A 15,555-nucleotide genomic window follows, 5' to 3' on the forward strand; every position below is an offset into this window, starting at 1 on the left:
TGCCACATTTCCACTACTCGAGAACCGAGCACCAGAGACCACCATTTTATAACTGAACACTCATTTACATGTAACTGCGTGTGCTTTGTCAGAAAACTCTGCAGGTACTTCAGTTTCTGCATATCACTGTGGTTGCTGTCAGTGCTTTTGTGATATGTATGCAAATCAACAAATGGTTTGCCCTTCTTAAGATGTGGTCTACTGGAGAAATCATGCTCACTTTATAGACCCAAAGTTTGCATGGCTGCCAGCGCTGCTAACATCCCTTGTTATTTTTGAGTGTGTCTGTAGCCAGAGCCAGACATGTCAATCTGACGAAGATTGACTTGACTTTCCCTATTTGCTCATTAATTTATTGTATGTGTGTGTCATCATTATGAGCTAGTGTGTGCGCTGTGCATTAAGACTGACCAAAAGATCAAGTATTCAACAATGATTATACCATCATTTTGCTAATTTGCACCCTAGGGCAACATGAATAGAAATATAGTGTACAAACTCTAATATGTGTACATTTATTTTCATTTTTGTTAATATATCAAAACTGTTTTGATCAGGAAGTAAGACACATGCTATTATAAAAGGTTCAAATGAATTCAAATACACACCATTACCACCATTACAAACAAAGGTCCATTCTTTGAAGTGCATCATCTTGTAAGATACATTAAGAATGAAGTACTATAGCATAAATTCAGTGTAAATCAATGTCATGAAATGAAAGTTTTTGCTAAAACTGAGAAATACCGTTTTATGACGATAGTGCCAAAGTTGTTTTTACAGCATTATCTTAGAGCAGTGATTTGTTGTCAATTCAGGATTGCTCATCGAGTCTTCAACATCTAATGAAGATAGATGTGTTTATTTGTTCCCATTCATCGTGGGGCCTCTCGGCTTGCCACAGTTGTGTCCCAGTTAACAGCAGATTGCAGTTTAAGACATGAATATATTCATGAGGGTACTAGATAATAAAATGTGTACGTCGAAGTCGTGCAGTCGGTGTCAACTTCGTTTGTAGAGCATCGATCGGATCCGGGAAGGGAGATTGGCGAGTGATCCAGATAGCATCTGAATCTTTTATGCACAGTGCAGTGAAATTAATGAAGTGGATATTGTTAGATTGTGTCTTGATTCATTAACTCAATAGGGACTCTCTAATCTCCCTTGTTGTATATATTTATCTCTCTTGTTGTATATTTGTCCTCTTGAGCAATATCACTCTCTCTTTCCTTCTTATATTTTTTTTTCTCTCTCTGGTTTGTTTTGTGGCTTTTTTTTATCCATGTTCACACCTTGGACTGATCAGGGTGTTTTCATTCATGATAAATTTTTGAATCAGCATCACCGCAGACTTTCACACGTTTAGTCCCAGAGATGCCATCCACAAATACTCCAACTGATGGTTTGTCACTCCCACCCACCACTACCGCTATATATACATACCACCGCTACCACCCCTATACCCCCAAGGGGACGGGAGCGCACCCCCACCGGCCATCTGTAGGGAGCTTGGGTGGACACACATGTGTCAATGTACTTAGATGGCAGTTTGATACATTCACAGTGATGTCCAGGGGGAATTCTCTTTGTTGTTGAAGAGAAGAAGGTGAGATGAAGAAGGATGATAGAGTTGATACACCTCACTGGTCTTACTATCACCCTTTTTTCTCTCTTCAGGGCACAGAAGATAAATTTCATACAGGAGATTCACAGTCATTGAAGTAAGGATAAAAACAAGAGCTAGAATGCTGTAGAAGCTCATTGGTTGTTCACCAGCTGCTGCTATAGTAACTCCAATTATCAAAGCTGGCAGAGTGTGGCATTGGACCCCACATGGCAATATTAAAGGCACTGTTTACCATTGGGAGCAGTGATTTAAAAATGTTCAAGATATCACATTTGATGCACATGTGTAGGTCAGTTGTATCACAAAACATCCTACCATATGAAGATTTTGCAATAAAACCTAAAATATAGGGAGATATCACAATTTTTCTCAATAAACCATAACTGTTGATTTGTGGGTGTATGTGTGGTTGTGTGTGATACATTCTACAAAATATGTACTAATTCAACAGCCATGTTTACATAATTTTACTATAATGAACAATTATCTAATAAATTACTCTTGATAGGGGGAATTTGTGATTCAACAGTAAGCAAGTGTAGATTTGGTGTTGAAAGTAACAAGGAATGTTTAGGACTTATAAGATTTATTAAGTATGCATTCTTTTTTTGTCAGTGCAATATCATATTTTCAATTTGATATTTTCTTTATCTTGATCAATCTACAAGTATTTTGTGCATAAACTACTATCAATTTGGCCAACAGTGACCAGTGTAGGGTGCCTCTATGAAATTTAGCATGCTTCTTGAAATGGAAAGCATACACGTATCAAATGGAGAAAAATGAAGTTCGGAGGTTTTTTTATTTCTGTCAAGCTTTGGCTAGATGGATCAGCAATCCAGCGATCAATCAGAAGAGCCTCAAGGAGTGAACTCGAACCAGAGAGGAAGGCCCTGCGCGGGTGAACCGCTGAAACTTTAATGAGATCCCAGATTGGGGGTCATCGCCTCCGTGTCGAAATTGAGGCAGTCTGCGGCAAGCCGGGACACGTTCGCGAGGAACGTGGTTCTGGTGCGAAATTACAGTTTCACGGCCGTGTGCCGGCTTGTCTTTGACCCTTCTGAGGACAATTTGACTTTGCTGTTTAATACACATTTCCCATAGACGTCTGTGCCAGTATGCTCAGTCTGCAGTGGGTTAACCAAACAAACACAAGCAATTCATTAATCATAACATTCACTGATTTGTTAATCAAACACAGCTGGAAATGGAATTCATAGCAGTTCTACCCTGTGGACACAAGGTTTTTTTTTTTTTATATTCTACATTTGCATTGTATGTAAATGCCATATTCAGAGAATTCACAAAATTCAATATTCCCTTGACCTGGTTCAGACAATGGTAGAGGGTGATGCCTTTTGAAAGAGCTAAAGCCAAATGTTCTTTCATTGTGCTGCAAAAATGGACAAATGTGGAATTCTCCTTAAATTTTCTTTTAAATATCATTTCACTACTGTGACATCTCAGCCCGTTTTAGCCTCCTCTGTATATGTTATAACTGAATATTTCTACATTTGTATAATCCATATCCGGCAGTCATATATCCGGAGCAAATTCCCATATATCTGTCAGTACCACCAGCGACGTGTTTGTGCACAATCCCAATTGCATTTTGTGATGATAGTGCTGGAAGGGTTAAGGACTCTATCAAGATGTTCTACTGTGTCGCTTGGGTGACAAAACCTTGTTTTGGTGATTTTTTTTTTATTAATGACATGTATCAGGTAATTAGATAAGTCATTTCCTGTTCAAATCCGAGTTATCTTACCCCTAAAATGAAGCCACACCACGGCACGTCAAAGGGAAGGTAATCCCATTTATTTGGTGGTGCTTTGGCTGCTATGTTGAGTTTTTTTTCACTCTCTTGAACATTTGACATTATTGAGATACGAGGTTTTGTCACTCCAGCAGCGATAGAGTGTTCTAAATGGCCAGGAGCGAGTAATGAAACCGGCACACCTGTTTTATAGTGCTCAAATGACAGTGCCGACTTTCTCTGTCTGAGAAAATCTGTAAGGTCATGATGCCCTAGCAAAATAATGAGCAGAGACATGGGTCATATGCTTGGGGGGGAAGGATAGTTGTTTGATTTTGTATTTTTCAAGAAGTCTATGATATCAGAGGAGTACAATTATGGACAACATGATAGGATTACTTCACTCTTTCTCACTTTGAAGTTAATGACAGAAGAACAGAATTCAAGTTGAGAATCTTGTACAATATTAGCTGTGACAGAATTGTATTTTTTTCTTTGAGGCTGCTCCCCGTCAGAAAATAGTGCTATTCCTGCCACCTTGGAATCCATAATTTCACCTAGAGGCTCTCAGCACATGGTATATTTGTTTACTGCTAGTATGTCAGCCGCTTTGCTGATAATCAATTCTGATGGAAGATCCGGCATCAGCAGCTTCAGATTGGTATATAACTAGAGAAGTGTGTAGTATATATATATGTTCAAGTATATTGATCTGAGCACCGTTAAATCTTTATGTATCAACACAAGCAAAAAAAAAAAAAAAAATGCACCTCTGGTTCTTTAACTCTTTCTGTACAAGGGACTCTAGACAGTATATACAAAGCTATGAGGTTTTCTATACTAATCTGCACTCAAAGCCCACAAAGGATTAAAGGGATGGTATAGTTATAGTATTGGTTGAGGTGAGGATTCAGCTTTTAATTTTATGCGAGATTCCTAAAACAACTCTATGAAATGTTAAAGAGCATACACTTCCAGAGGAATTAAAAGTTTACTTGATGAAAATCAGTTTCGAAATGGCTGAGATATCCGAAAAGAAAGTAAATCAAAGCGATCCAGTTAAAAGGTGAGTCCCACCTTTTATTAGGATTGCTTTGTTTTGGATATCTCAGCCATGCCAAAACCAATTCTCATCAAATGAACTTTTAATTCCTCTTAAAATTGAATGCTCTCTAATATTTCATGTAAGTGGTTTCTAATTATCTCACACACAAAAAAGTTAAAATCTGAATCCCCATTTTAACCAAAACTTTATCATCCCTTTAACCCGTTGAGGACGAGTCCCGAGTATACTCGGGCAGGTGTCTATGGGAAATGCGTGTTGTAGCAAAATCAAACTGTCCTCAATGGGTTAAAGGGTGCAGTGAAGTATCAAGATTTTGCATGATATCCCAAATGACAGAGTGTGATGAATGCATTTGTTCACCACCTCCTCTCCCACTCTTCCTACTCTTCATCCCTTTGTCTTGCAGATTATCTGTTTAATCTGGGACACTGTTACTTTACGACGAACGAGTCCCTTGCAGTGATTTTCTTACTTATGAATTCAAGAATGACATTTGAAAATTAGGACACTGCCTTTGCCCATATATCATGATTGTATAATGTTTTTCAAGGTCTAAGCTTTATATTGTATGTCTCTTCTTTCACCTGCACTCCTGTAGCAGTTATAATTGCAAATGCGAGAGATAAAGATGCACAAATACTTGTGAGAGTTCATATATGTAACTGATCATTATAGTCTCTACTACACGTTCAATTTCTTCCATTTCAGGTTTGAAGAATGTCCTATGTCACTTTAATCGACTGTATTTGGGAACATAGGACTCGTGCCTTATATCCCATGGTTTAATATTAAAGCAAAAGCTTTTCTCAATAGGCCTATTCTTTCATGATTTTTAAAATCAAGCAAACTTTTATACATCCTTCTTGTCTTTTTTCTCTCTTTTTTAATAGATTTATTATCCTGTTGGTGTCTGAACTTTTAAAACAGCTCTAGACTCTCAGGTAATAATCATAATAGTCATCAGTGCAAAATGTAGGCCTAGTTTCAGAATAGCAAAGAGGAGATATTAAAATGCCTTGAGATCAGACTAAAACAAAAGATATTCTTGAGCTGCCAGACTTTTGGTGGAGATGGCGCATCATTTGTTCATGTAACATTTGCATACACACACACATACACACACACACACACACACACACACACACACACACACACACACACACACCACTGCAGTGTCTGTCCCACCAGTAAAATTCAGGTCATAAAAAAGGGAGAGAACAAAGATAATGAGAAAAGCACATTTACCCCCAAAAAAGGTCTGGAAATGTTCTCTGCCAGCAAATTTGATTCCCCCACTAACATATTCCTCAAATTTGGATGAAAATTTTGGCGTTGACAAATGCGTGGCCAGAGCTTATGGAATTAAAAAAAAAGAAAGAAAGAAAAAAAGAAAAGTCTTTGTTTGCGGAGCGTACAGGACAACAAGTGTGCTCGGAACTTAATTTGATTTTGGCGCCAACTGGAGTCTGCATTTCCCACCTATTTCTCGACGCGAGGGCCAGCTGGGGTCACTTTTCGACAGCAACGAAGCTGTGTATCCAATTTTGGCAGCAAATTGCGGTGGCAAATTCTGTCAGGATCTCTGTGCTGATGAGTTGTGCAGAGTTTTTAAAGAGGATGGTTAAGTTTCGGTTGAGTGTGAGGTTTCCAACGCTTTTTGATGATGATTTTCTTTTTTTTTAGATAATGTGAAACCTCTTACGAAATATGAAAGAGCATATAATTCTAAGAGGAATTCAAAGTTTCTTTGGTGAAAGGTGGTTTTTGAAATGGCTGAGATGTCCAAAAACAAAGCAATCCCGATAAAAGGCGGGACCTACCTTTTATCAGGATCTCTTTTTTTCACTTTGTTTTTGGATTATATCTCAGTCACTTCAAGACTGATTTTCATCAAATAGAGTTTGAATTTCTCTTAGAATTATATGCTTTTCAACATTTCATGAAGTGGTTTCTAAGTAGCCTATCTCACAAAAAGTTAAAGGCTGAATTCTCACCTCAACCAATACTATTCCATCCCTGTAAGTCTGCACCAAGTTATAGTCGGCTTTAGAGGATAGAAAAAAGACAAAAATCAGATCAAAAGAATGCTAGAGATTTCATCAAATATTTGGACCTAAGATGGAATTTCAAAGTTTTACTTTTCTCTCCACAAAACAGTGACATTAATTAAAAACCAGCACTATACAGATTGGCAAAGTGATGATATAATCACCACACAAATCTCCCATGATCGAACATTACACATCTTATCTAAATAATCTTAATTTGGCATAAATCCACAAGACTATTTATGGTATCTTTCACATGGAATCAGTGTAGTCATGCCGCAACTGAGGAACATTGACTTTGTGGAAAAAGGACTGCAAGTTGCTAAATTATTGGCCAAAAATGATTATTGGGATATTTATGTAGACAAATTATTGGAAGGGTCATGAGGTAATGATGTAGGTGCATCTTTTATTCAAACCAGTGATTAAGACCCATGATATTTATTGTGAAAACATTTCAAAGTTTATAATTATATTCTATGACTTTCTTATTTCTTCCCAATTAGATGACATTTTTCTTATTCTGTTTGCTTGATTTTAGTGTATTTTAACCCATTGAAGATTAGTCCTGAGTGTACTTGGACGGATGTTTAGGGGAAATGTGTGTTACTATCAAAATCAGCTCATACACAGATACTGAAAGCCAACTTGACTTGTAGTCTGGAATTACACTTTAAAACCCAGATTAACCTTCTGTGACATAAACAAAAAACAAAACCAACAATGGCAAAAATCTGTGTTCAATCAGACTGGCTAATTTTGTTTCAGATTCGTGAATGTTCTAATTTTCGTGGTACTGTAATCCAGGTCAGCTGACATGGAATGTGGATGAGCACAAACTTTCAAATGCCATGTCTGGTGAAATGCACCAACAGAGCAATAGGTCTGTCACTGGGACTTGCCTGTACTACTGTTTGTTGTTTGTATATTGTGTGTGTATAAAATTATGTAGTTCCAAGTTACACCCTCTCCCCACAACAACAACGACAAAAGTTGTTTGTTATAAAGCAAAGAAGCAGCAGTTCACCACCAAAATTCAAGGAATATCTTGCAAATAATAATTATCATGACTACTGACTTCCATTATGTCTGAGCAGTCTGAAGATGACAAACACTAATGGATTGGTATTCCCCATGTGTGCAAACGTGAAACAGCCGAGAGGTTTCTCAATATTAAGATGATAAGCAGTAGGAATGCATTATCCAGCAGGGTCTTAATTGCCAACTTTGCCCACGTCAAGTCTCAAGACAGTATAATTTGTTAGTCTTGGTAAGTGGAATGATGATTTTCTGTGTTTCTTTCAGACAACCAAGGAGCATACAGGTTTAAGTGCATATATTAATGTAGGCCTATCATTTAACTAAGAAATTTTGACCAAATCATGACCCCTGCTCCTCACCATAAAGTATAATTATCCTGTCATATTCCTCCTTCTTTTAAAATGGGAGGTATGTGTCAGACAGTTTTTCTTGTGATACGTAATGGGTTAAATCAACCAGTCCAATACATCCTAATATGGGACTTGGCATTGCTGTGGAGGCATATACCCTAGCTGCATTCAAGCAGTCTCACTCATCACATTAGGTGTGTAATTTGATCATACACTATATTTCACATCTTCTCTCTCTCTCTCTCTCTCTCTGCCCCTCTTTCATAACCATTTTTCTGTCTCTCCTTGTTTGTTTACCTTTAAAGGCATAATTTACCATTTGCAGACAAAACAAAAACCCAGCTTTAGTGCTTCAAAATAGTTCTAAAAATGTGAGTGAGGGATAGAAACAACCTGTGTAAAAAAGTTAATCAGTATAATCAATGTTATTGTTAAGTAATGGGAAATGTAAAAAATTCGAACAATAGTTATGATAGAATTGTGTCTGGACTGAACTGTCTACAGTTATGGTTTAGTGAGAAAAATAGTGCCATCTCCTTATATTTTAGGCTTTATATGTTGCAAAATTGTTATATGGTAAGATGTTTTGTGATACAACTAACCTACATGACATACTGTGAAAGTGGATATTTTCGCGCAACTCATTTTTCATGCTTGACCGGGAAAGAAGAGTTTCGCATGTTTTTAATTCCGCGGAATCAACTGGAACATATGGCATGCAAAATATCCACATGTTTTTATTTTTGCGCTAGCTTCTGCTTGTGCGAAATGTGCGAAAATTTCCACTTTTGCAGTATATGCCTCACAATGTGATAACTTGAACAATTTTGAAATCACAATTCCCAGTAATAAACAGTACCTTTAACCTGTTATATGCCCAGGCACGTGCTGAGCTTTTTCATCACCATTAATCCATTGAGGACGAGTCTTCACTACTTTAAAATAAACAACAAAACTTACAAAAACAAAAATCAAAAAACCCAGGGACCAGCATTTTGGCTGCAGTGGTAAGCAAACCCTATTAAAGGATCCCCCCCCCCCCCCCCACACACACACACAGACAGACACCTATAGGTTTTTCTGCCAAATGTATGATGGCTGATCTACAACAACCAATTTTTGTTGGGCTGTTGCCAGTATAAATGGGCCTAATACTGTAAACCCAGAAATTTTCATGAATTCACGAGGAGCCAAGATTTGCAAAATTAAAATGCACGCAAAAGTTCTTGTCTACACTATGCACTGAATACCAATAGTAATTTCCAAAAATTTCATGCGATGAAAAAGGCTGTCAGCTCCAATTTGTTATAATTTCATGCCACAAATATTTCTGGTTTTACAGTACTGACATTTTGTTTTTTCTTTTTAGTGGAGCCGTAAAAGGATACAGTACTTTCCTTGTGCTGGAATGCGTGTACGACTCGCCCCAAAACTTAGGAGAGGATGGTGGAAACACAACACCAAGCCTGCCCTCATTGGGCAGATCAAGTTTGGAGGCAACAGTATAATTCAATCTGGCTAGACAGAGACAAGTATTTGACACATCCTGTGATATATCCTCCAAGCATTCCAATCCCCCTGCATCCTAACCCCACTTTTATTCTTTTGCTTTTTTATTTTCCCTTTTGTTATCTTGATGCAACTAGTTAAAAGATGTGCATTCACATCACAAGAATGTTCTCTTGAAGGGTGATATACAATTTGATGAAATGTGCAAAGATATAACAAAGAAAATGTCATATCTAATGGCCTCACAAATATTCAAGAAACTATTTTGTTTTAAAATGACATTACTCAAGACATTTTTCCCACTCGTGAAAGGTCATTCAGGTCAGGTGTTACTGTAAAACACAATATTTTCACGGCATGAAATTTTCGCGAATTTGAGCCGACATCCTTTTTCGCGGCATGAAATTTTCGAGAGTTGCCTCTAACATTCAGTGCGTATACTGTAGACATAAACTTTCACATGCATTTCAATTTCGCGAATCTTGGCTCTCGCGAAATTTGCGAAATTAAAATGCACGCGAACATTCCTCGTTTTACAGTATAACAAGCAAGTGCTCATTCATACTCCTTGCCCAGCTCACAGTGAGCTTGAGTTGCCGTTCACAAGCAGGAGCGTGGGTTAACCTCATGAGATTTTCACGAATTGGAGCCGATGGTCCTTTTTGCAGCATGATTTTTTGTGAGTTGCCTCTCACATTGAATGCATATAGTGTAGACAAGAACTTTCACGTGCATTTTAATTTTGCGAATCTTGCCTCTCGCGAAATTCAAGAAATTAAAATGCACACAAACATTCTTTGGTTTACAGGATTTCTTTGCTCTTTCTGTCGGAGCCAGCAGAAGGCCAAATTTTATATCGAGAAGTTTGTGGCTGATGTGGAAGCACCCATCTCAGGATATCTACAACTTTCTCTCTTGTTTCTTTTTGTGGGGGGGGGGGGAGGGGGGCGAGGTAGAGGGAAGGAATGGAAATTTGGGCGAAAGTGAGGAGGGGGATGAGAGCCGGAGGAATTGCGAATTGTAAATATTTGAGAGGGGTGTAACCCGGCACCACAACAAGATGTACCGCGGTGTCTTGTTCGGCCGGTAATGTGGCACCCGCAGGAAAGTGTGGAAGAATCGTAAGTGATTGCTTCACTTTCTCTGGTGGCGAGATCGTGAGTGTGTGTGCGTAACCCCACTGCCAAGAATTGGCTGGTGTCCCGTGCACGATCTTTGCGGAAAAAATGGATATTTATTGGCGTATCAGTTTTGTTTGACAAGATAATTGTTTAGCTGGAGGGAGTTTCTCCAAACTTCTTTGGGATGAGCATGTCACGATGATTTGCTGCTGAAAAAATCTTATAGAGGAGATTCCTTTTTCAACGAACTAAGGTACTGAGTGTAAATCCTATTGAAGAATAAAGCAATATTGCAATAATGAGAAGAAAGTTACCTTAAGATTTTAATGATATTGGTCAATTATCAGATATGGGGAAACCATTGCAAGAAATCCAGAATATTTCAGAAGACTCCTTTTTCTGTGAAGTTCTGAAGCAAAATCTAGATAAAGAATATGAGCAACGAATAGTAATGAAAAAAAAAATTATGATGTCAGAAATACTTGTCAATTATCAAAAATGGGAAAATGTTATGTACAGAGATAGATCCAAAGTATTGCATATTCATATTTTCATTATACCAATATAGACCCCCAAAAATGGCAACTTTATTGATAGCATGTGTTTAAGTACAGAAAAAAACCTACTATTGAGACCGTATCAGGACAGATACCACCCCTCCCCCCCTTGTGACAGTCAGAGTGCTGAATGCAATATAATGTAGCTTTTGCCTCAAGCTGTAGACTTCCCTTTTTCCACCCTCTACCAGCATGATGATGTCACATAATTGTTGGTAAAATTAGTCATTTCAGCACAAAAATGCCTGTAATGTCATGATTTACTTTCCGTCATGCTCACATCAAGAGATACGGCTTCTGAATTGATGTCGCAAATAACTTACAGTATTAACTTGGTGCTTTTTAATCATTCATGTACGCATGTCCCCACGTCAACTGATATCGCACACATGAGTATTTGCTATTAAAATGGGCCAGTTTTTCTACTCGATATAGAGATATGGAAATGGAGTGTCAAAGATTACATGAGAAATGATAGGGCAGCATTTCCGCAAACAGTGTTTTTATTTACTTATTTGTTCAAATCCCTCTCTCGTGCGTCACTGCCCAAAGAGTGCATTGGACGTTGGACTCTGTATTCATATGCGCGGGCTGGCATTTGAACTTGGAATTGTACTAGTGCTAGTAGACGCTCTTGCTCTGGAGTCATGTGGTTTATGAATGTTGGTGCATTGCAACCATTCACAGCTGACAGGTGAAAACAGCTAGAGGTAAGATATTTACTGCTGCATTTCTTATGATGCATGCAAATTTAATACTCATTCCAGAGATTGCTCACAGAGAGAATAATTGTGTGTGTGGGTGTGGTGTGTGTGTGTGTGTGTGTGTGTGTTTGTTTGGTTTTTTTTTGCTGGGTTTCCTTTGCCTCAGATTTCCAGTGTAGTTGAGATAGTGTTGATACTAGTACCTTATTGGAGAGATACAGTATATGTCATGGGTGCTATTCTGCAGGTACAGTATAAGTATCCATAATTATGATATTTCTGCATCAAAGTAATATTGGAGGCTCTTTTTCTAATGATTAATAGTGTTTTACATGTAGCTTGTTTCTTTTCTGTTGCCATTATTTACAGTCTGCACAGACAGATGTAAACATACACATGTATGTCAGTAATGTCCCTACTGTTGTCACTCTGATTTGCAAATGTGTGTACATGAGGGAGAAAAGAGCTCTCCTGGCTTTGAACATGTGAACGTATGGCACCTTGGTGTACATGTACATTTGTATGTAGGGTCTGCGGGAAGAGACTATTCTGGCTGCAGGGATTTACGAGAAATGCGCTATCCCTGAGGATGAGAATAGTGAATATTGTTTCATGTAGAACACATCTTTGTCCATCTTCGACATGAAGATGATGGGGGGAATACAGACAGTGGGGTACTTGGCTATGTATGACAAGACTCCTGTCGGGACATTGTGTATCATTGTAAATTGTACGCACAACAATAGCTGCTGGAGCGGCATGCCAGTAGTTGCATGTCGATGTCAGTGAGAGAACAGCGTGCCGCAAATATTTATATTCGGCCTGCATGATGATGAGCCCGTTCCGTGGCTTTCATCGTCTTGGCTATCTGCATGCATCCCCTCGCAGCCGGAGTTCTTTTTTTTTTTGCTGGAGGAATTTAGCCGTCTGAAAGGCAATTGCTATCCATCCCCATATAAATCCAGCAGATGGCTGTTTTTCATACGTAGTACGGTAGCGAAAGTGACAAGTTTGATCGCAGGGTACATTAATAACACTCAGCATTACAACGAGCCCGGCATAGGCTACCTGGTCTGTTTGCCTGCCTGTCTCTGTCAGTCTGTTTGTCTGTCAGTTTGTCTGTCTGTCTGTCTGTCTTTTCAATCTGTTTTTGCAGTAGCAAACGTCTGCATTTCCTTTGTAAATTCACTGGTTATATGAATTAAACCTTACGCTAAAAATGGGCGAGTTGTATTCTGTATGCTGGAAAATTGTGAGGCGTTTTCTCACTCCTCACGGCAATTCCATTATGTCTGAAGAGAATTTGTGATATTTGACAGTTGCTACCTCTCCTTTCTGTAATAGTTAACCATCACTTCGAAAATCTTGTCTTTACTGTCAAACAAGAAATTTTCGTGGGCATTTTAATTTTGCCATTTTCGCGAGAGCCAAGATTTGCAAAATTTATTAAAATGCACACAAAAGTTCTTGTCTACACTATATATGCAATTGAATGCCAGTGGCAATTCGCAAAAACAAAAAATTGCTGTGAGTGAGCTCAAATTGGTGAAAATTTCATGCCCCAAAATATTTCTGGCTTTTAGATTTAAACATTTGGTTCTTTTTTTTTTAAGAAGCTGTATTGTCATCATTGATCTGTAAATATTGATATAATCTTAAACTCTGCTTTTTTTTTCTTTAGAAATCCGATGTCCTACAGGGATACTTGGATGGGAAATTTGTATGTCAGTGATATCATATCCTCAGATCATTGCATCTGTGGTTTATAACCAAAAACATTTTTTGGTGTAAAACTATGCAACCCGAAATGCCATAACTTTCTGATCTCAGTTCCAATTTTCATCAAACTTCCACCATTCTGTTAGCATACTGCACACACCATGAATTCGGCGAGTCTCATCTTTTGTGAGTGGGGACTTCCCAACCATTTCACGGGTGGCTAAATTCACGATCATGGAATGTACAGTATTGTCTTGCACCTTTTTCGTGTATTGTGTTGCAGTTCATGAACCTGTGCATGTTGCGTTCATGTCAAGATCAGAGTTGACATTTTCTCATGTTTTTAAATAAGCAAATAGCACCCTACTCATAAAATTTGCAAAAATAACTCCCCCCCCCCAAAAAAAAACTACAGTAAATGGCATGTTCTTATTCAATACTCTGTCTGTATGAATCATCTTGAAATGGAGTTGCATTGCTCTTTATATAATAGGGACCGGTCCCAAACATAGGCTCAAAGTATGGTACTATACTTGTTTGACAAATTATACTGCCACAGAAAATGGAAGTATTAGTTTATGATATACTCATCAGTTGTTGTTGTTGTTGTTGTCTGTTGGTTGTTGGTTGTTGTTGTTGTTGTTGTTGTTGTTGATGTTGTTGTTGTTGCTGTGACTACTACTTTGGTATTTTAATCCACTAATTTATACAAGAGCAATCACTAGGTACATATATATGATATTCCCTGTTCCGAGGATCCGTAGCGTTTGTACTACAGACATTTGTAGGTTCAAGAAAAGCATAAAACTTAAAGAGGGAGAAATGTGCCTGTCAATATCGCTCATTTATCATCAGGTCCTGCATCCAGGAATATTAAGCGTGGAGATTATCATTTGAGTGCAGTATGAGGATAACCGCTCAGACCCTGATACACTTTACCACATGTGTGCTGCAGCTGGCCTCCTTCTCAGGCTCATTGATATTAATATTACAAAAATGTAGTATTGTGTGTGTATGATATTGATTGAATGCAGAAAGGCATAAGATTCAAAAGTTGTTGTTTTTCATGAAAGTTCATTCTTCATTTAGAATTGAAATAGCATAGCTCAGTGTATAGTACTCGTCTGAGGCTTCTTTCGATGAAAATGTGGTACAGAAAACAAGACATCAGGCTGGGCTCTACACTAAGTGCCTAAAATGGGGATGGGGGTTGGAGAGAGAAAATAGATGCGATGCCTGAAATAGCATTTGACACTGGAGTATTATGAGGAATGGTTTTTACATCTGAAGAGAGTGAGCTGCGCTGTAAACTCTTACTGCTGTCGTTTGGCTTTTGTTTCCTGCAGCCTCTTGTCTGAAACCGTGGACAGAGTAGGTCCGTGCTAAACCCCACATTGGCCTCTTGTTCCTCATTGCAGTTTATAATACCATGTGTCAAACTAATCAAGATTTCTTTCTTTGCTTCACCTTGTTTCTGTTTCTGTAATGAGAGACAAATGCTGGGGAACAAACTACTACAGGGCAAGGTAGTTGTATATGGTCCATATTCAGCTTGTATGAGAAAGGACAATGATTTTTTTTTCTTCTTCTTTTTTAAAGGGGAAATCCACTTCATGTTTAGTTTTAATGATCTTAACAGAGATGAAGTTTGTCAAAAAGAATGGTGCATGAAAAGTTCATTGACTTCTGATTGGAAATGGAAGAGTTGTTAGATTTGTAAGATTGATATGAATTGGTGAGATATATTTTTATTAGATGAGGCAATGATGTTCTTGCTCCAGTATACTCTTCCCATAATTTCTGCAAAATCTGTGACAATCACCTTGTATTAGAAAAGACAAAAGTGCTGAATAGCTTCTAACTGTAGCAGTGAAGATTGAGAAAAAAAAATCTTTTAAATTCTTCAATTTAGGCAGACATTCTTTGAGGATATGCTAAAGGTTTAGGAGACTTTCAATATGAGATAATGACACCATTACCTTGATACCCTGTTTGCACATCATTTACTAGTAAGTGAAGCTGTTTTCTGAATACATTATGGAATTTATGCATTTCAT

At 38.0% G+C, this 15,555-nt stretch overlaps 1 protein-coding gene across 1 annotated transcript in view; it reads left to right on the forward strand.

Annotated features, from left to right (window-relative positions):
* Nucleotides 1–11,660: 11,660 nt before the first annotated feature.
* LOC139714785 (uncharacterized) overlaps nucleotides 11,661–15,555 on the forward strand; it is a 64,145-nt gene continuing 60,250 nt past the window's right edge. Inside the window, exon 1 of the mRNA XM_071626441.1 lies at nucleotides 11,661–11,785. The gene's annotated coding sequence lies outside the window, so the exon portion shown is untranslated. The remainder of the gene's footprint in view (nucleotides 11,786–15,555) is intronic.

This window comes from Diadema antillarum, unplaced genomic scaffold, assembly GCF_040938485.1.
Source record: "Diadema antillarum isolate AM-2024a unplaced genomic scaffold, OU_Dant_1.0 seq00002430_RagTag, whole genome shotgun sequence".
Taxonomy (NCBI): Eukaryota; Metazoa; Echinodermata; class Echinoidea; order Diadematoida; family Diadematidae; genus Diadema; species Diadema antillarum.